At 43.4% G+C, this 21890-nt stretch overlaps 1 protein-coding gene, 1 long non-coding RNA gene and 1 pseudogene across 2 annotated transcripts in view; 2 read left to right on the top strand and 1 right to left on the bottom strand.

Annotated features, from left to right (window-relative positions):
• Window positions 1-21890, top strand: part of LOC117441807 (zinc finger protein 420-like) — a 350733-nt gene that overhangs the window by 182785 nt on the left and 146058 nt on the right. The window lies entirely within an intron of this gene.
• Window positions 1-21890, top strand: part of LOC139432876 (zinc finger protein 208-like) — a 111765-nt pseudogene that overhangs the window by 14375 nt on the left and 75500 nt on the right.
• LOC139433326 (uncharacterized) lies at window positions 4217-5293 on the bottom strand. The gene is made up of 3 exons (XR_011642852.1): window positions 5236-5293; window positions 4814-4978; window positions 4217-4441 (listed from the first exon to the last, which is right to left on the bottom strand). It is a non-coding gene; the product is annotated as an uncharacterized lncRNA (long non-coding RNA).

Below are 21890 nucleotides of genomic sequence, written 5' to 3'. Positions count from 1 at the left end.
GCTGGTTTCTCCAAAATTACTTACCCCACCTTTAAGTCATGTTTGTAACGGTTCCTGATCTATGAAGAATTGTTTCACTATGCTGTTTTTCAACTAACTTTCTAATAGTCTTGTTTTTCCTTCTATAACATATTATATCTCCAGGGCTAGCCTCATTAAGCTGCATTGAAGGAATTTAGTTTCACTGAGTGGTTTTTCGAATAATTAGTTTGGTTAATAAAATGTTGTGACTTTAAACTTTGATTGGGATGTTTTGATAGTTGAGTTAGCAGTCTGTTCTGGTCTAAAAGAAGAACCAATGATTAATGTATCTAGATATTTATGATGTTTTCAGTTTGATTCTGTTCTCTTTTGTTAAAATTATCAGACTGTACCAAAATAAAAAATGCCTTATATTTCTTTGTTTTTCAGCAGATTATAAACATGTAATTCCCTTGTTTTAATGAATAAAGACAGAAGGGAACTGTTTAAACAAAGTGTCCATGGACATAAAGACATGCCGGGCTTCAAGGGAACCCAGGATAAAACAGCGTTGTTTTTTATTTATATATACTTCTACTTTTACTAAAGTACAAGACCTGAGTAATTCTCTACCTCTGTAAGTATAGTAAGGAGCGCCTTGAATCTCTCATGCCCCTTTTACACCAACGCGGTTCCAGGGCCGGATCGGAGCCAGAGCCTGATATGCACCGTTTCTTCCTGTTTACACCGCTGCAGAGTTTCCCCGAAAACCGGTTCTTACCAAGCCCCAAAAAATGGTCGGTCTAGAAGCAAGAACCGCATATGTCACGCTTATGTCGAAGGCGGGGGGCAGGGGCGAGATTAGGGGGCGGATCTAGAAAAATATTCATGGGATGAACAATAACTGAATGAGTTTGTCTCACACTTAGACCAGCAGGGGTACCAAATATATGCAGACTGCTGCAATAAGTACATTAATTAACTGTCTTGACGATGTTTGTCTACATTAATATGATACTAGTAACAATCATATTATTCCTATCAGCTGTCAATCACTGTTATGATTCACATATTCATTTATTATTGAATAAACAATATTTTTTGGAGGAGTTAATGATGAATGTTCCTCAAGATGCTTGCTCACCTTCAAATTTGAAAGACAAGTAATTACTATCATATATCAAAAGAATCAAAAGAACAGTTCAGCGCCCCACAACTTCATTGCAAACAGTTACAACCTTGACGTTACATCAGACAGTAAAGAAGTGACTAACTGCATCAGTTAGGGTTAAAAAACGTGTATTCAACTAAAACATATACATCGCTGCTGTTATTATCCAGTGGAAAGTCCTTACCTACTGGCCTAGTTAAATCAAAGTGGTTACTTTTTTTCGGCTGGGCAGTGTAGTTTTGCACACCGTCTTATTTGACTTTCTCAAGACATGAAACAGTTTTTTGGGGGCAGACCCCCACAAAGAAGAACATTTGTATACACACTTACATGTGTTGATTAGATAGATACACACTCCTACCACAAGGTGTCGCCTCATAGTTGTGACCTATATTTAAATCCACATGTACGGTAAGGGACCAAGCCCCCAGGAAGTGCGCCGGAGTCTGATGAGAATATTCGTGCTGGCCAAACGGCGGTACTACACTTCCGTTTGGTTGCTGGGCCCAGAAACACTTTTTCCCATTGACTTACATGGGGAAAGAGTGGTCTGTAACTCGTTGGATAATTTTTTTTAAACTAAATAAACAACCCAGTATGAACACTTGTATAGCCCTTATTAAAAACATTCGTTCCTGAAGTTGTACAAATGTGCTAATAACGTTATTCTGAGAGTTATTTCCCTCTGCATTATGAACGCGCATCTAACCCACGGGACCGCGCCCCCCTGCACGTTCATGTTACGTGTTCAGCACTACATGCCACATGCGTTTATCTTTACCCATGGACAGGGGACATGAACGTGTTGCCCACATTCTATTACTGAGTTTATGCTGGTTAGCTAGCAGGTTTATTGTTTTGGGTGCAGTCACTTTTGCCTCCACTTCACTTGCTGTTCAAATAAATGTTGAAAGAAAAAGTAAATCTGTTTACAGTTCTGTTTCATATGGGTGTTGAGAGATGTATCCATAGGTTTAGTCAATAATTTTGCTCTCAAAGTGCACCAGATTGATGCATTTAACTTCAACATTTAAAAAAAAAACTCTTTCCAGGGGAGCACGCCCCCGGACCCCCCTAGAGGAGGTGAGGTCCACCCCCTGTTAAATTGTCTCACCCACATTGAGGATGCTTCCTTACGCCCATGTTTTATTCCATGCGTCAAGTCAGGCAAATTGGGTCCAAATGTTATTGCATCAATGATCTGTTAACATTAAAATTAATAAATATATGCTGTAACTATTTTGTTCTAGGCAACTCAAGGGCTCATGTAATGTGATTACTATATGAATAATGGTCCAAAATAACATTAAATGCATAGGGTTTTTTGTTAAGAAACATATTTTCGTCGCCAGCCAGCCGATACATGCCGCGCATTAAGTGGGCCTGTCTGTCAATGAATCCCCGGGCCACTTTTTCCTCCCAGTCTGCCCCTGCCCATGGATTCACAATAACAACGGACCCATATCGCCTCACTGCCAGCCCACGGAGCTGTAATAATGGATATATTGCACATGTTTGCTGTAATTCATCATTTGTAAAATATTATACTACATGGGCTGTATGATTAAATCTTGTACCATAAATGTTGTATTAAATAAAGTTAATATTACCGACGTTAGATTAACGTCCCTGTAGCTTCTTATTGCACTAAGAAGCTTATTGCACTGTGTGTGTATATATATACACAGTGCAATAATTATTTCATGCTAAATGAAGCTCTGTTGCTTGGATATCACTAGATCCTGTTACAACGTAGGCCTACATAACGATTGATGTGTACATTAGCATCATTACTAGCTAGCCGCTAGCTGCTAAATGCCGCCTCGTTAATATCAAATCCATGATAACAACAAGCCATTACCATGCTGTCATGAACGCGCGGTGCTGTTACGTGTACGCAAATTGACGTGCTTGATGTGAACGAGCATTTAGGTTAAAGTTGCGCATGCGCTATGAGCGCACATACGGGTACTTCTCAGGCATGCCGGGTAATCTGTGACGTTTCGCTCTCTCAAAAGTTGGGCCATTTTATCATCATGCGCTAATGAGTAACTCTCATAGGAATGAATGAAGCCCCGCCTCCCACGATGTATCCAGTTTTTATTATACATCCATGTAAGGGACCCGTACAAGACCTCTGGATTAAAGATGGCTAAAACTTTAGCACGGAGCACGAGTCAGTTCATTAATAGACTAACAAGACCTCTGGATTAAAGATGGCTAAAACTTTAGCACGGAGCACGAGTCAGTTCATTAATAGACTAATGGCGCATTTCCACTGCAGCGGGGTAGCCCCGTTTAAGCGTCCCTAAGCGTCCTCGCTCAGGCCTCGGGCTGCCTCGCTGGCCGTCTGAGGCCGTGGCGCATTTCCATTACAGTTTAGGACCTGGGGTAGCAACGCAGTGTAGGCGGGACGATCGGCTTTTTGGGCGGAGCGACGCTGGGTAAAACTGCAGTGGCGTCATTTTCAATGCGACACAACTCACAAAACACACACAACAATGGAGGATGTGGAAGCGATCGTTTTCTTGTTTATTGTGAAATCCATGGTGCTGACATGCTGTGCTCTGCATAACGCATCCACAACATAAAATAATATATTAAATATAACCTCAATCTTTCTTCTAGACATGTTAAAAGCTTGCTTGAATGGGTTATAGGTTTATTTTGTTCTCTCATCTTTGAAATATATAAGGAATGTGTTGTTTGAGTCTAGTAGAACGAGGGTATTACAATTGAGCAATTTCTACATGTATTATGTATTTATCATGTATTCTTAATACCATTACAAAATAAACATGTAATAATGTTTTAGAGGAGGACCTCAAGCTAGCAAACTCAATTTCTTGCTTTAAATCTCTTAAAAGTAAGGGGCTTTTTCCTAACTGATAGTGTTTGTTATTGCTTTATAAATTCATGTATGTTTATGATTTTTTTCTGTTGGGTGCCATTCATTATCAACAAGAGATAAGATAAGTCAAAGAAGTACTTTATTGATGGCAGTATAAAAATACAAATGTTGTATCAAAAAGGCATGCCATTAAACAATACAAATAAAACATGTAAAACTGTATTGCAGCCAGCATAAATATACATGGGATTGTAAATATAAAATGAACATTTTAAAGAAAATAAATAAACAAGGAAGTACAAATGTTGCATTTAAAAATTAACTAGATAAAAAATATATAATATGTACAATAACTATTAAGGTTTTTTGAAGTATCAGGGAGGAGACGGGCCAGTCGGCTGCCCAGTCATGGTGCCGTTCCTGCTGGGCCCGATCCTCTCCTCCTCGTTTCCTCTTGCCTGGGTGACAATAAGATAATAATTAGCAATAAGGAAAACACACAGGACAGGTACAGGTCACACAAGGATATAAGAATAACATGTATAAACAGAACAACAGTAAGGTGAACTAAAGAAAGTTCTGGCCCTAGATGTTTACAATGATTGTGAAAGTGAATTACATTATGTCCAGCCTGTTGATAATGAATATAAATATATGTATATGATAGGATGTCACACACAACTGTACTAGCTGCTTACTAGCTAAGACTTTACTTGTAACAGAGCATTTCCACACAGTGATATAGCTTATTTTAATTACTGACGATGGATGATCCACGGTTTAAAAAAACAAAACACAATTCCAGTCGCTTTGCCATTTCTATTTCTTACCTAGAACCACACGCTGCGGTGTCGTGATGGCACTCGGTGTTGGTGGTTGAGTTGGTGTCGATTCTTCGGCTGGGGTCCGTTCTGGATTCGATGACGATGTGGACGGAACACTGCCATCAACCGTTGTTCGGGAATGTTCCTCCTCACGAGTCCCAATGTAATCATCTAGAACAGCAAAATGACTTGTTAATTCCACAAACTACTGCAGCACAATACTAAATAGCAACAACAACTATAGAAAAGAAAAACTGAACGTAAACAATGGCACATATGGTGTTAGCAAACAATGGCTCTAGCTAAGGCTATCTGCCTAGGCTATCTGCCTTAGCTAGCTATGTAGCTCTTCGGGGCTCCATAAAAGCACGGGTTGTCGAACATTAATGTAAGGATAAAATAGACTTCTTTGTTAGAAGTGAGCGTACCTTGCAGGGACTCCAGTAAAGCCGTTGCCGTTTTCCCTACATCGCAGGAAAGTCCTCGAATCATCCCCAATGAGATGTAGGAACGTCGTCACCTCCTCGGTCGACCACGGTGTGCTTTTCTTCGACGTTGCCATTTTTGTAGCTCCTCCGTTTACAAAATGCTGCAAGCTTGCTTCTTGATATATATGTGATGTGAGGGATGATCTCGCACCAATCAGCAGTCGAGTGTTGACGTCACAGCCCTGGCCTGGTCTGATAGAACCACGATTTTATGGGGCCGGAAAAAGTACCCGCTAGCCGGTACTAGGCTATATGGAAATGCCACCAAAAACTGGCCTGGCCGCTTGAGGACGGTTCAGGACGCTTAAACGGGGCTACCCGCTGCAGTGGAAATGCGCCATAACAAACAAAACATGGTACCAGGAGTAAATTATGAAGTAAAATATAAACACATTAAGTGAGGAGTTGTGACAAGCGACATGGATTCATTAAAGCCACCGGAGACGCTAAAACATTCGGGAAATGTCGACAGCAACTGGCGGACCTTCAAGCAGCAGTTCCAGCTTTACATCACGGCCATGGACTGGAAGCTAAGCCGGATGCTAGGAAGGTAGCGCTACTGCTAACTATAGCAGGCCCACAGGTGATAGAAGTGTACAATACTTTTGTGTATGAAAAGCAGGCTGATAAAACAAACTGGATAAAGTGCTCGAGAAATGTGATGCCCACTGCTTTCCCAGAAAGAACGAAACATACGAGAGATATGTATTGCGTTCACGTGTGCAGCAGCATGAGCCTTTTGATAGCTTTCTGACTGACCTGAAGCTAAAAGCACAGTCATGCAACTGTGCTACGCTGAGGGACTCCATGATACGGGACCAGATCGTTTTTGGCGTGGAGGATAACAAGGTCAGAGAAAGGCTGCTAAGGGAAACGGAGCTGACATGTGAAGCAGCTATACAAATCTGCCATGCAAGCGAGCTGTCCCGAATGCACGTCAGGACTTTCAGCGAGATGGCGGGCGCGGCTAACGTGAGTGATGGTGCAGCAGTTGGTGCGGTCTCCAGCCAAGGCAAATGGCGCGCACAGACGCGGTCGGAGGAAGGGACTTTTAGCTGTAAGCGCTGCGGCTCGAAGCACAAACCACGACAGTGTCCGGCATTTGGTAAGCAATGCTCTAATTGCCAGGGCCAGAACCACTTTGCTAAGCAGTGCTTCTCAAAAGGAAATGAGAGGAAGAAAGGAAAGTCTGTAAACATAGTGGAAGACGATTATTTAAGTGAGACATTTTTTGTTGGCATGGTGAACTGTGAAACTGAGCAAAAAGAGGTTAATGCAATCAGAAAAGACAAATGGATAGCTCCACTCAGAGGCGGATTTAGGATTGTAGGAGATCTGGGGCTTAGCCCAGGAGTTGTTGAGGGGGGGTGCAGGGGTAAAGTGCTATTTTTGTACAAGTGGGGGCTGGACCAAACATCCTTTAGGGGGGTCGTCGCCTCCTCTAGGGCGGTCCGGGGGCATGTTCCCCCGGGAAGAATTTTATATAATATTTTTTTAAATATTGAAGTTAAAAGCATCAATCTGGTGCACTTTGAGAGCAACATTAACCCTACCTTAATAATACCTTAAAGGGGACATATCATGCTATATTTAAACAATATATTGTAGGGCCATACCTATATAAAGAATATAAATAGTTTTTCTTTCAAAATACCAAACAGATCCTGCATTTTAGCCATGCCTCATTTCGCTCCATTTGCTCTTTCCAGCCCTGTTTTTGCAGGGTGCTGATTCTGTGAGCTGCACCATGCCCCCCTGCAGGAGAGGGGAGTGTGCTTTGAGATCAGCTGCTGGGCTGCAGCGGGGAGAAGAGGGAGAGAAAAAGAGATCTCCGTCCTCTGTGTTTTATTCTTATATTATTATATAGAGTCGTTATTCATTTGTTTTAAAGCTCAATAAATAACAAAGAAGACCTTTGACCGGCACTTTTCTAATTTTGTCCGGAAGATTTAAACTTTAACGGACATGTTGACCGGTGAAAAAAAATCTAACTGAAACTCTGCCGCACGGCCCCCTCGTTCCTTGGAAGAGGCGGAGAGGAGGGTGTTTGTCTTCTGCTGGTGGACTACCGGAGAGAATTACAGCGAGGGAGGGATTGCATTGAATTACAGCAGCGGGAGCAAACGCTTGCCTCGGGGAGGGATAAAAAGAGCCAGAGCGGAGAATACACAGAAGGGCAACCATGCACGGGAAGTCTTCTTCGCTGCTTTTGTGGCAGACTACAGCGCCACTTACAGGCCTGGCATATGTACTACAGCGTCTCCAGCGCAATGGCCGGCCGTGGCCCAACCCCACATTCCCCTGATAGGTGGAGAATTGACCAATAAGCCAACACACTCTCACTCCCTAAGCGTCCAATAGCGACGTTTGGTCAGTGTCCGTGGCGTCCAATTGTGACGCTCCTAGGCTCCTTCAGCGTCATAAAGGGACGCAAATAGCTTTCAACTGATTGCAATGTATTCCCATCTGCGTCTGGATTTGACGCTCATGGAAGCACGGCATTCGTTTATGCCGGCTGCCCTTAAAGGCAATGTGAGCATCCATTCCCATTGGATAACGGAGAATTTTACACCCGGAAGTAAGTACTCCTCTTACTGTCGATTGATTTTACAGTGAAATCTGCACTACTCATCGACTAAAAAACACCAGATTATCCTTGTTAATTACACAACATTGATTGGTTTAAATTGTGTACAATGCTTTTGTATTTTTCCCCTTCGATTCGGAGAAACAAATATGTTTTCTGAGTAAAGGATGGAAGAAGACACTACACTACCCAGAATCCCCAGCTATCGTTTGGCCTACACCATGTGCTCTGTTTGACAAACCCCGTTTTTTTCACCATTCATTCCGATGGCTGGCGTCTATGTCACGTGATCTTCAAATGTCTCCCTGCAGAAAAAGAAAACATGGCCGAACTTCGTTTTATTCTAGTTGTAAAATGCCTATTTTAAAGTTAGTTTGGCCATTAAAATGCGTTTTGATGTCATTTGATGCAAGAAATATGAGTTGTTATTTCAGATTATGTGTGCAGTGGATGTACATGATCTTTAGTTTGCTAGTTATTACGAAGATTACTTCAGGAAATCGCGACGTTTTCATTGTTACCAAGGTGGTTGCTAGGGACGCTGCTATCGATATTATTTCTGTTATGTTGTGTAACTGTTTAATGGTGTTATCTTTATTGCTACCCCCTTCCCCGTCAATGTATAGTGTTGGTCCACAGCCTAAACATATTAGTTTAACAAAATCCGCATCTAAAGATAGCCTACGTTATTTCCCCCCTGTGCAATTCCAGTCTCACATCTCACAGCACACCATCATTAACAAATACCGGAAACAGACCGAAATAATAATAATACCTTATTCCGAGTGTGCTTGCTTTTCTCTTTGAAAGTCATCACATAACGGCATTGTAATACACGGTTCGGCTGCATTACATATTACATATCTGCCGTAGTTCTGTATTTATAGAGCCCTGATGAGAAGACAAACATGAGGAACTGAAAACGTGACGTGGATCATAAATATATCAGCCATTAAACAACATCTTACATTTCTTTTCACACAATGCGTCTCCTTGCAGTATCAACACTAATTCGGCTCACTTTTATATTTGATCCAATTGGTAGATAGGCTGTATTTACACCATAAAGGTGCACAGTTGATATAAAGGGACACCTGGTGGTTAAAGCATGTTATTGAATTTCAATATTTGTATTATTAGATATTAATAGGATCCCTATAAAGTATATTCATTTCTCGTTATTCTCTACTAATTGTTAATTAAAGACTGTATGTAATGACTATTTTGCACATCCCTTTCAAGATTTCAAGATTTTCTAAGGTTTATTGACATATCATATAGGCCTACACAACTGTGGTGTAGTTCTGCACTGAATGAAAACTTGGGTTGCAGGTTCCTCAATAGTGCATTACAAGACATCTATCAATATTTGTGCATACCTCCAGCAATGTTAACTATGTTGAAGCACTTATTTTAACTGATATTATACATAATGTATTATACTCTTATAGATGTATGTAGATATTTCATCTCCGGCCTTGTCAGGTATTGAACAATCAATAAATAAAGAACACAGAATTGTTCAATATAAAACACAGAATTTATGTGATTATACTAAATGATTTTCAAATAAACACAACTGCATATTTAACTGTTACACATGCTGATGTAACGCAAATGTTCCAACTTGGGATCAATAAAGTATATCTTATCTTAAGCTGATCGATGGCTACTGCCATATTTGCACAATGTGCCTCTGAACCTTGACAAGTGCATGTTTCAGGCTTATCAATTAATGTAATGTAATGTTATCACAGGGGTCACACACATAAGACCAGCTGTTAAATAAAGCTCTTCTGACCTTAGCTGGCGTGTGGGTATATATATATTAATACTGCCCATTATGGGCACGAGCAATTTTCACCCATTTATTAATTATATGTTTTAAATGTGAGTGTTTCCTTTCCCCTAAACCTCCAGGGATGTACACAGTTTAATACTGGCAACTTCTTATTATGGGAAATACGAAAACGTCTTTTAAAACTACAGCTCCCAGTAGAGACGTGCCATAGAGAACATGTTGCGAAACAGAATAGCCAGCATGTGTAGTTCTGGGGACGGGGTGGGGGAGGGGGGAAGCGGTGGACCCGTTTCAAATCCTAGTTTTGGACAGTCTGCCGGTTGGTTCCATCCCATTTCAAGTGCTGTTCGAGAATCGGCTTAACCCTCGGAGCACACTCTCCAATCACAGAGGCTTGAGGACTATCACCGGGTTTTGTCAAGAGCACATGGTGTAGTCCAAACGATAGCTGGGGATTCTGGGTAGTGTAGTGTCTTCTGCCATCCTTTACTCCTGGGAATGGACGCTCACATTACCTTTAAGGGCAGCCGACATAAACGAATGCCGTGCTTCCAATGAGCTCAAATCCCGACGCAGATGGGAATACATGCAATCATTGAAAGCTATTTGCGTCTCTTTATGATGCTGAAGGAGCCTAGGAGCGTCACAATTGGACGCCACGGACACTGACCAAACGTCGCTATTGGACGCTTAGGGAGTGAGAGTGTGTTTGAATAAGCGGAGCACCACTTCTGTGACGGTAGAAAATAATTCAATCTGGATCAGTCTGTATCAGATCCGTTGCAGCCCCGTTTTTAGAGATTTGGGTATGGAGGAAAAGAGAGAGGGTTGTGTTTCTGACACTTAGTCTTATATATATATATATATATATACATATATATATACATATATACATATATATACAAGATAATTAATACAACTCTGTAATTTGATTAGAGATTTGACACATATATCTTTATTTATATGTATATGTATGACGACCTCATCGGGCGATATCATATGGTATAGCTAATTAATCTGGGTCAAAACGTGTTGTGCCCACATGCAAAGGTTGTAAACTCTGGCTTATCCCTGAGTGGTATTATAGTAATAGCAAACGGCAACGATTTACAGACCACTCTTTCCCCATGTAAGTCAATGGGAAAAAACTGTTTCCGGGCCTGGCAACCAAACGGAAGTGTAGTACCGCCGTTTGGCCACCACGAATATTTTCATCTGAGTCCGGCGCACTTCCTGGGGGCTTGATTGTCGCTCGAAAGCGCTGGAGACGCTGTAGTACATATGCCAGGCCTGTAAGTGGCGCTGTAGTCTGCCACAAAAGCAGCGAAGAAGACTTGCATGGTATCCATGGTTGCCCTTCTGTTTATTCTCCGCTGTCGCTCTTTTTCTCCATCCCCGAGGAAAGCGTTTGCGCCTCCTGCTTTAAAACAAATTAATAATGACTCTATATAATCATATGTAAGGGATAATGTGCAGCGACGCGGTCATTATGGGGAAAAGAACACCGACGGGTTGATCAGGAGCCCGACGCGAAGCGAACATTATCCGGCTTATCACACGGCCACATTCTCAACAAAGCAACGATATGACTCCCAATATTAATTGAAATGCTTTTATGGATTTAGAAAATGATTTTATAGATTTAAAAAATAGTTGTTGTTGTAATATTGATTTAAATTGACATGCATCCGCTAAGAAAAATAGTCCGTTGTTACTGTTTGAACTAACGTAGCAACGGCAGGAACTGCTTCGATAACGTTTTTGAGGAGCTTTTTGATTACAGATTTGAAAACATCGTTGCTTGCTTTAAAAGTAGCACAATTCATTATGTCAAACCATTCACAGAGCGATGGAGCACATAATTGAGGGGCTGGATGGTGTTCGAGCATATGTTGATGACATCATTGTGTGGGGGTCTACACTACAAGAACACAATGAGAGGCTGAAAAAGGTGCTGGAGTGCATACACAAGTATGGACTCAAGCTTAACAAGAGCAAATGCGAGTTTGGAGTTCAAGAAGTTGTCCTTCTCGGAGACAAGCTCTCTTCACAAGGTGTACAAGCTGACCAAAAAAAGATCAGAGCCATACAGGATATGCCAAGGCCCACAGACAAGACAGGTGTACTTCGCATTATGGGGATGGTCAACTTCATAGGTACATTTATTCCAAACCTATCTGCAAAGACATCTTGCATCCGTGAGCTCCTGCACAAAGAAAATCAGTTTAAATGGACAGTTAAACATGAGCAAGAGTAGAAAACACTCATACAGACACTCACAACTGCACCTGTATTGACATTCTTTGACCCAACAAAGAAGATTAAAGTTTCAACAGATGCTTCAAAGGATGGAATAGGCGCAGTGCTCCTACAAGTTGAAGGCGAGCATTGGAAACCAGTGGCCTATGCATCCAGGTCAATGACACAGACTGAGTGCAGATATGCTCAAATAGAAAAAGAATGTCTGGGACTGGTTTATGGCTTGGAGAAGTTCCACAGCTACATTTATGGCCTACCTTCATTCACAGTAGAGACAGATCATCGTCCACTTGTATCCATCATTAAAAAGAATTTAAGTGAAATGACACCAAGGACACAGCATCTCATGATGAAGATGCAGAGATATGACTTTGAGCTGATCTACACACCTGGAAAGCACCTGATACTTGCTAATGCTCTCTCACGAACATCTACAGTGGATAATGTGAGTACAACTGAAGAGGATGTGAAAGGTCATGTGAACATGGTGTCTGCTGCTCTTCCTGTATCAGACACAAAGTACAGTGTGCATCTAGACTGGGTGACGACACTACCTATTGACGCAGCACCCACTGTAAGTTATATTCTTGTTTAATTAGACTTCTCTGTTTCATTTATCCTACTCTGTATAATTGTTCTGTAGTTATTGTAGCTAAAACGGCGCTTTTGAGAGATTTGAAATCTCAGATCTGCTCAAGTGAAGCTGTTACACAGGGCTCAGTGGGTCACTCAACCCTGCATTACAATATAGGCAGGGATACTCTGCTGTCGCCCACCAGCTGTAGAGAGTTAACTAATTAGAGGGGTGTGGCCCCACAGCTGTGAGAACTCAGCAATCAGGCGTCCATTTTAGTAGTAAGAGTAAGACTGACAAAGACATTGGAGTCCTGCGGGAGTCACGAGGGTGGCAAAGAGGAGGCAAATCCTCCTCTGATTGAGCTAATTACCGCTGGTGTTTTATTTTATTTTATTTAGTTTTCTAGCCCCTCATGCTATAATCATGTGTATTTTCTCCATTCCTGTTCATGTGTCTTCTCGCAATTATCACTGGCCCCGTGTATCTCGTAATCGATATAACCGGCCTGCTCTCGTCTATCCCACATGCTCCACGGAGATCCAACATCTAGTTTCAGGCGGACTGTGGAACTGCCAGTCAGCTGTTCCTAAGGCTGACTTCATCTCTGGCTCCGCCTCCCTGCAGACCCTGGATTTCCTTGCTCTCACTGAGACCTGGATTACTCCATCTAACACATCCACCCCAGCAGCTCTCTCCACAGCATATTCCTTCTCCCATACACCCAGACCCACTGGCAGAGGAGGTGGCACTGGTCTCCTGCTACCTAACTTCACTCCTTCCACCTTTGAATTCCATGCCGTCACAGTAACCCATCCTATACAATTAACCATTGTTGTTCTCTACCGTCCACCAGGCGCCTTGGGGGACTTCTTGGAGGAATTGGATAATCTCTTCTCATCCTGCACCTGTCCGCCGTAACCTTCGTTCCCTCTCCCCCTCTACCTTTGCCTCATCGGTGCTCTCAGCCCTCCCTTCCTCTGACTCGTTCCAACACCTGCCTCCAAACTCTGCTGCAGAAACTCTCCTCTCTACTCTCTCATCCTCTCTGGACTCTCTCTGTCCTCTCACATCTCGGCAGGCTCGTCAGTCCCCTCCTGCTCCCTGGCTAAATGACGCACTGCGTGCTAATAGAACCGTCCTTAGGGCAGCAGAGCGGAAACGATGGAAATCCAAACACCGTGACGACCTCCTAACCTATCAGGCTCTCCTCTCCTCTTTCTCTGCTTCGATCTCTCAGGCAAAAAGCACTTTCTTTCAAGATAAGATCCAATCTTCCTATTCCAATCCCAAAAAACTATTTTCCATCTTCTCCACCCTCTTGGACCCTCCCAAAGCCCCCTCCCCCACCTCCCTTCTGTCAAGCGACTTTGTTAACCACTTTGAAAAAAAGGTTGATGATATTCGCTCTTCTTTTTCTGACTCACCTCTACTCACCGCTGGGTCACCAGACCCTCCTTCCACACACACACTAACCTCCTTTTCCCCTCCCTCTCCAAGTGAGGTTCTTACCCTCATTACCTCTGCCCGCCCTACCACCTGTCCTCTGGACCCTATCCCCTCAAACCTCCTTCAGACTATCGCTCCTGATATTCTACCGTTTCTCACCCATTTCATCAACACTTCTCTAACTTCTGGTCACTTTCCAAACACTCTCAAGGAGGCAAGAGTAAACCCTCTCCTGAAGAAACCCACTCTCAACCCGTCTGATGTTATAAACTACAGGCCTGTCTCTCTCCTCCCGTTCCTGTCTAAAACACTGGAACGCGCTGTCTTTAAACAACTCTCCTGTTATCTCCATCAGAACAACCTTCTGGATCCGCACCAGTCTGGTTTCAAGGCAGGTCACTCCAAAGAAACTGCTCTAATTGCTGTCACTGAGGAACTGCACACTGCCAAAGCAGCCTCCCTCTCCTCTGTCCTCATCCTGTTGGACCTGTCTGCTGCATTCGACACGGTGAACCATCAGATCCTCCTTCGCACTCTCCAAGAACTTGGAGTTTCAGGCTCTGCACTTTCCCCTCCTCACCTCATACCTCAAAGACCGCACCTACAGGGTAACTTGGAGGGGGTCGGAGTCCGACCCTTGTCAATTAACTACAGGGGTCCTCAGGGCTCTGTTCTTGGTCCTCTCCTCTTCTCCCTGTACACAAACTCGCTCGGACCAGTCATTAGCCTGCATGGTTTTTCATACCACTGCTACGCTGACGACACCCAATTAATCCTGTCCTTTCCCCGCTCAGAGACCCAGGTCGTCGCACGCATCTCTGCTTGTCTAGCTGACATCTCTCAGTGGATGTCTGCTCATCATCTCAAGCTCAACCTGGACAAAACTGAACTGCTTTTCCTTCCGGGAAAAGATTGTCCCTCTCTTGACCTGACAATCAACATCGGCCCCTCTGTTGTTTCCCCGACCCAGACTGCAAGGAATCTGGGTGTGATCCTGGATAACAACCTGTCCTTCACTGCAAACATCGCTGTTACAACCCGCTGCTGCAGATACACGCTTTACAGCATCAGGAGGATACGTCCCCAGCTGACCCAGAAAGCCACGCAGGTTCTGGTCCAGGCTCTCGTCACCTCACGCCTAGACTACTGCAGCTCCCTCCTGGCTGGTCTACCTGCATGTGCCATCCGACCTCTGCAGCTCATCCAGAATGCAGCGTCTCGTCTGGTCTTCAACCTTCCTAAATTCTCCCACACCACGCCGCTCCTCCGCTCCCTCCACTGGCTTCCGGTAACTGCTAGAATCCACTTCCAGGACATGGTTAAACTGTACACCCCAGCGCGTGCACAATACTCTGCATCAGCCAAACGACTCGCTGCACCCTCGCTGCGAGGCGGACCCAAGTTCCCATCAGCAAAAACACGTGGGTTTGCTATCCTGGCTCCAAAATGGTGGAATGAGCTCCCCATTGACATCAGGACAGCAGAAAGCTTACACACCTTCCAGACTGAAAAACTCATCTCTTTCGACTCCACTTCGAGTGATAGAATTACTAACAAAGAACTGCTAACAGAGCACTTATATACTAATAAAGGACTGACTTATCTATAGCCAGTTGAGTAGCACTTGAAATGTTTGGCTCTATGAAACCTGATGTACTTATATGATTCTGTTTTCTTCAAGGTTGTGTCTTCCTGGTCGAACGCACTTATTGTAAGTCGCTTTGGATAAAAGCGTCAGCTAAATGTAATGTAATGTAATAGCTGAAGAAACAGCAAAAAGACACAGAGTTGCAGTGTCATTGCAAATATGCAAAATGGATGACCTGTAGGTTCCTGTCCGCTCTTCTACCACATCAGAGGTGAACTGAGTGTCGTTGATGGACTATTACGGAAAGAACTCAGGATTGTCATTCCACACGCATTGAGACAGAAAGTACCGGGACGGGTGGCGCAGTGGTCTGTGCATCTGATCATCAGATCAAGGGGGCTGCTGGGGAACTCCAGTTCGAAACCCGCTCCTGCCGCCACTGCGTCAGGCCGTTGTGTCCTTGGGCAAGACACTTCACCCGGATTTGCTCCTGTGGGTATTGTCCACAGTACATGTGTAATATCAATGTGTACTTGTAAAAGCGCCTCGATGACTTTGAGGCGTGAAGATGGACGGTGTGGCGCAGTGCGCTGTGCAATGATCCTCAGATCAAGGGGTGAAACCCGCCGCTGCTGCGTCTGTAAAGCCGGTGTGTCCTTGGGCAAGACACTTCACCTGAACTTCCTGTGGGTATTGTCCACAGTGACCATTGTAAAGCACTTTGAGCACTGGAAAAGCGCTATAATAAATTTAAGGAATTATTATTACAAAGAATACATGAAGGTCAGGTGTTGAAAAATGCAAAAGACGGGCGAGAGACAGTGTTTCTGGCCTGGAATAATAAAGACATCTGATTGGTACGTGTGACACATGCCAGACACACAGAAACAAACAGACTAAAGAGCGCCGTGATGGTGACTGATGTGCCAACAGCACCATGGGATAAAGTTGGAACGGATTTGTTTCATCTCAAAGGTAAAGACTATTTAGTGGTCATTGACTATTACTCAAACTTTCCTGAATGGCACTACTATCAAACTCATCATCAACATGTGTCATCATAACACATTCAAAATCAATTTTTGCCAGACATGGCATACCTAAACACAGTAGTGAGTGACAACGGACCGTGTTTCAACAGCAGAGAGTTGCAAGAATTTGCTGAACAGTACGACTTTAAGTATGTGACCTCAAGTCCTCATTATCCACAGTCAAATGGGAAATCTGAAAAGGGAGTTCACATTCTCAAGCAACTTCTAAAGAAAGCTGATGAGAGTGGCTCAACCCTCACCTCTGGAGTGTGGACTGTCACTTGCTGAACTTCTGATGAATCGTAAGTTACGCACCACACTGCCAAGCTAGTCAAAGCAAAAGAGACACCCAAGCTGCAACCACCAACTACAACAACAAAAGATGAAGCAGAAAACATGCTATAACAAAACAGCTAAGTAGCTTCCATTACTATCAAGTAATGACACAGTCAGGATTGAGGGTCCTCGTGGATGGAGAACTAAAGCCACTGTTCTTCAGGAAGTAGCACCGCGATCCTTCACTGTGAGGACAGAGGAAGGACAAATCTTCAGATGCAATCGTCGCAGTCTCATGAAAGCAAAAGAGGCTGGTCAACAGCTCAGTGAATCCATCATTGAGTCTGAGTCCACACCTTCACCACAGACAGACTGTGATACTAACACTCCAAGTGAACATGTGGGCAGAAGATCTACAAGGGAAATCATTTAACATTTAATGGATGTTAAAATGGTGTAAATGTTTAGACAATTTTCAAGTTTGTGCTAGTTAGCATTCTGAGTACATTTAGACCAGATGTTTATTTGTTATGGCATGGTAGAGAAATCAAATGTTTGGTTAAAATTGATGTTGCACTATTTGTTTATATTACCTCAAAGAAAGGGGGATGTGTTGATTAGATAGATACACACTCCTACCACAAGGTGTCGCCACATAGTTGTGACTATGTTTAAATCCACATGTACGGTAAGGGACCGTACAAGACCTCTGATTAAAGATGGCTAAAACTTTAGCACGGAGCACGAGTCAGTTCATTAATAGACTAACAAACAAAACAGTAAGGTCATCATCGTAACAGTTTGTTATGCTCATCGAGTCATCCGTGAGCAGAGCATCAAGTTGGCATGCCTATACCAGCTGAATGTGGCGATTACCATCTTGTTCAGCAAAACGCCTCACACAAACTTATTAAGATTTAAAGATATGGTGCGTTTTGATTCAATGCTGAGTACAGCCAAACTTCACAGTCTCTTCTCTGTCATTGTAGACCGCTAATACCTCATTCCTTCCGTCTACTTGGATCCGAAATGCTTCTCGTTTTGCGCTGTCCCCCGTTCAAATGAAATCGCCGCCAATCATATTTCCACGCTCCTGCCATGGGCCGGGGGAGGGGTTACAAGGCTCACGTCTTGTGCTGCATTCACTTGCACTCGGACATTAGAGATTTTCTCTCATAAATGTCCGATGAGCCACAACTTTTCTTTCAAAACAAAGCTGCCAACTGGGGTGGCAACTAGGGTGGCAAGGCATTTTTCTGAGGTGGCAGCTGCCACCCTGTAGAACCGCCATCCTTAATAAATGCCATCCTTATAAATGTATATGAATACAATATATATTAATACTGCCATTATGGGCACGAGCAATTTTCACCCATTTATTAATTATATGTTTTAAATGTGAGTGTTTCCTTTCCCCTAAACCTCCAGGGATGTACACAGTTTAATACTGGCAACTTCTTATTATGGGAAATACGAAAACGTCTTTTAAAACTACAGCTCCCAGTAGAGACGTGCCATAGAGAACATGTTGCGAAACAGAATAGCCAGCATGTGTAGTTCTGGGGACGGGGGGGGAGGGGGGAAGCGGTGGACCCGTTCAAATCCAGTTTTGGACAGTCTGCCGTGGTTCCATCCCATTTCAAGTGCTGTTCGAGAATCGGCTTAACCCTCGGAGCACACTCTCCAATCACAGAGCTTGAGGACTATCACGGGGTTTGTCAAGAGCACATGGTGTAGTCCAAACGATAGCTGGGGATTCTGGGTAGTGTAGTGTCTTCTGCCATCCTTTACTCCTGGGAATGGACGCTCACATTACCTTTAAGGGCAGCCGACATAAACGAATGCCGTGCTTCCATGAGCTCAAATCCCGACGCAGATGGGAATACATTGCAATCAGTTGAAAGCTATTTGCGTCTCTTTATGATGCTGAAGGAGCCTAGGAGCGTCACAATTGGACGCCACGGACACTGACCAAACGTCGCTATTGGACGCTTAGGGAGTGAGAGTGTGTTGAATAAGCGGAGCACCACTTCTGTGACGTAGAAAATAATTCAAATCTGGATCAGTCTGTATCAGATCCGTTGCAGCCCCGTTTTTAGAGATTTGGGTATGGAGGAAAAGAGAGAGGGTTGTGTTTTCTGACACTTAGTCTTATATATATATATATATATACATATATATATACATATATACATATATATACAAGTATAATTAATACAACTCTTAATTTGATTAGAGATTTGACACATATATCTTTATTTATATATGTATATGTATGACGACCTCATCGGGCGATATCATATGGTATAGCTAATTAATCTGGGTCAAAACGTGTTGTGCCCACATGCAAAGGTTGTAAACTCTGGCTTATCCCTGAGTGGTATTATAGTAATAGCAAACGGCAACGATTTACAGACCACTCTTTCCCCATGTAAGTCAATGGGAAAAACTGTTTCCGGGCCTGGCAACCAAACGGAAGTGTAGTACCGCCGTTTGGCCACCACGAATATTTTCATCTGAGTCCGGCGCACTTCCTGGGGGCTTGATTGTCGCTCGAAAGCGCTGGAGACGCTGTAGTACATATGCCAGCCTGTAAGTGGCGCTGTAGTCTGCCACAAAAGCAGCGAAGAAGACTTGCATGGTATCCATGGTTGCCCTTCTGTTTATTCTCCGCTGTCGCTCTTTTTCTCCATCCCCGAGGAAGCGTTTGCGCCTCCTGCTTTAAAACAAATTAATAATGACTCTATATAATCATATGTAAGGGATAATGTGCAGCGACGCGGTCATTATGGGGAAAAGAACACCGCCGGGTTGATCAGGAGCCCGACGCGAAGCGAACATTATCCGGCTTATCACCACGGCCACATTCTCAACAAAGCAACGATATGACTCCCAATATTAATTGAAATGCTTTTATGGATTTAGAAAATGATTTTATAGATTTAAAAAATAGTTGTTGTTGTAATATTGATTTAAATTGACATGCATCCGCTAAGAAAAATAGTCCGTTGTTACTGTTTGAACTAACGTAGCAACGGCAGGAACTGCTTCGATAACGTTTTTGAGGAGCTTTTTTGATTACAGATTTGAAAACATCGTTGCTTGCTTTAAAAGTAGCCACAATTCATTATGTCAAAACCATTCACAGAGCGATGGAGCACATAATTGAGGGGCTGGATGGTGTTCGAGCATATGTTGATGACATCATTGTGTGGGGGTCTACACTACAAGAACACAATGAGAGGCTGAAAAAGGTGCTGGAGTGCATACACAAGTATGGACTCAAGCTTAACAAGAGCAAATGCGAGTTTGGAGTTCAAGAATTTGTCCTTCTCGAGACAAGCTCTCTTCACAAGGTGTACAAGCTGACCAAAAAAAGATCAGAGCCATACAGGATATGCCAAGGCCCACAGACAAGACAGGTGTACTTCGCATTATGGGGATGGTCAACTTCATAGGTACATTTATTCCAAACCTATCTGCAAAGACATCTTGCATCCGTGAGCTCCTGCACAAAGAAAATCAGTTTTAAATGGACAGTTAAACATGAGCAAGAGTAGAAAACACTCATACAGACACTCACAACTGCACCTGTATTGACATTCTTTGACCCAACAAAGAAGATTAAAGTTTCAACAGATGCTTCAAAGGATGGAATAGGCGCAGTGCTCCTACAAGTTGAAGGCGAGCATTGGAAACCAGTGGCCTATGCATCCAGGTCAATGACACAGACTGAGTGCAGATATGCTCAAATAGAAAAAGAATGTCTGGGACTGGTTTATGGCTTGGAGAAGTTCCACAGCTACATTTATGGCCTACCTTCATTCACAGTAGAGACAGATCATCGTCCACTTGTATCCATCATTAAAAGAATTTAAGTGAAATGACACCAAGGACACAGCATCTCATGATGAAGATGCAGAGATATGACTTGAGCTGATCTACACACCTGGAAAGCACCTGATACTTGCTAATGCTCTCTCACGAACATCTACAGTGGATAATGTGAGTACAACTGAAGAGGATGTGAAAGGTCCATGTGAACATGGTGTCTGCTGCTCTTCCTGTATCAGACACAAAGTACAGTGTGCATCTAGACTGGGTGACGACACTACCTATTGACGCAGCACCCACTGTAAGTTATATTCTTGTTTAATTAGACTTCTCTGTTTCATTTATCCTACTCTGTATAATTGTTCTGTAGTTATTGTAGCTAAAACGGCGCTTTTGAGAGATTTGAAATCTCAGATCTGCTCAAGTGAAGCTGTTACACAGGGCTCAGTGGTCACTCAACCCTGCATTACAATATAGGCAGGGATACTCTGCTGTCGCCCACCAGCTGTAGAGAGTTAACTAATTAGAGGGGTGTGGCCCCACAGCTGTGAGAACTCAGCAATCAGGCGTCCATTTTAGTAGTAAGAGTAAGACTGACAAAGACATTGGAGTCCTGCGGGAAGTCACGAGGGTGGCAAAGAGGAGGCAAATCCTCCTCTGATTGAGCTAATTACCGCTGGTGTTTTATTTTATTTTATTTAGTTTTCTAGCCCCTCATGCTATAATCATGTGTATTTTCTCCATTCCTGTTCATGTGTCTTCTCGCAATTATCACTGGCCCCGTGTATCTCGTAATCGATATAACCGGCCTGCTCTCGTCTATCCCACATGCTCCACGGAGATCCAACATCTAGTTTCAGGCGGACTGCTGGAAACTGCCAGTCACTGTTCCTAAGGCTGACTTCATCTCTGGCTCCGCCTCCCTGCAGACCCTGGATTTTCCTTGCTCTCACTGAGACCTGGATTACTCCATCTAACACATCCACCCCAGCAGCTCTCTCCACAGCATATTCCTTCTCCCATACACCCAGACCCACTGGCAGAGGAGGTGGGCACTGGTCTCCTGCTACCTAACTTCACTCCTTCCACCTTTGAATTCCATGCCGTCACAGTAACCCATCCTATACAATTAACCATTGTTGTTCTCTACCGTCCACCAGGCGCCTTGGGGGACTTCTTGGAGGAATTGGATAATC

This window comes from Pseudochaenichthys georgianus, unplaced genomic scaffold (genome assembly GCF_902827115.2).
Source record: "Pseudochaenichthys georgianus unplaced genomic scaffold, fPseGeo1.2 scaffold_200_arrow_ctg1, whole genome shotgun sequence".
Classification (NCBI taxonomy): Eukaryota; Metazoa; Chordata; class Actinopteri; order Perciformes; family Channichthyidae; genus Pseudochaenichthys; species Pseudochaenichthys georgianus.
The sequence above is the reverse complement of the archived record's forward strand: the minus strand, read 5'-3'. Positions and strand labels throughout refer to the sequence as shown.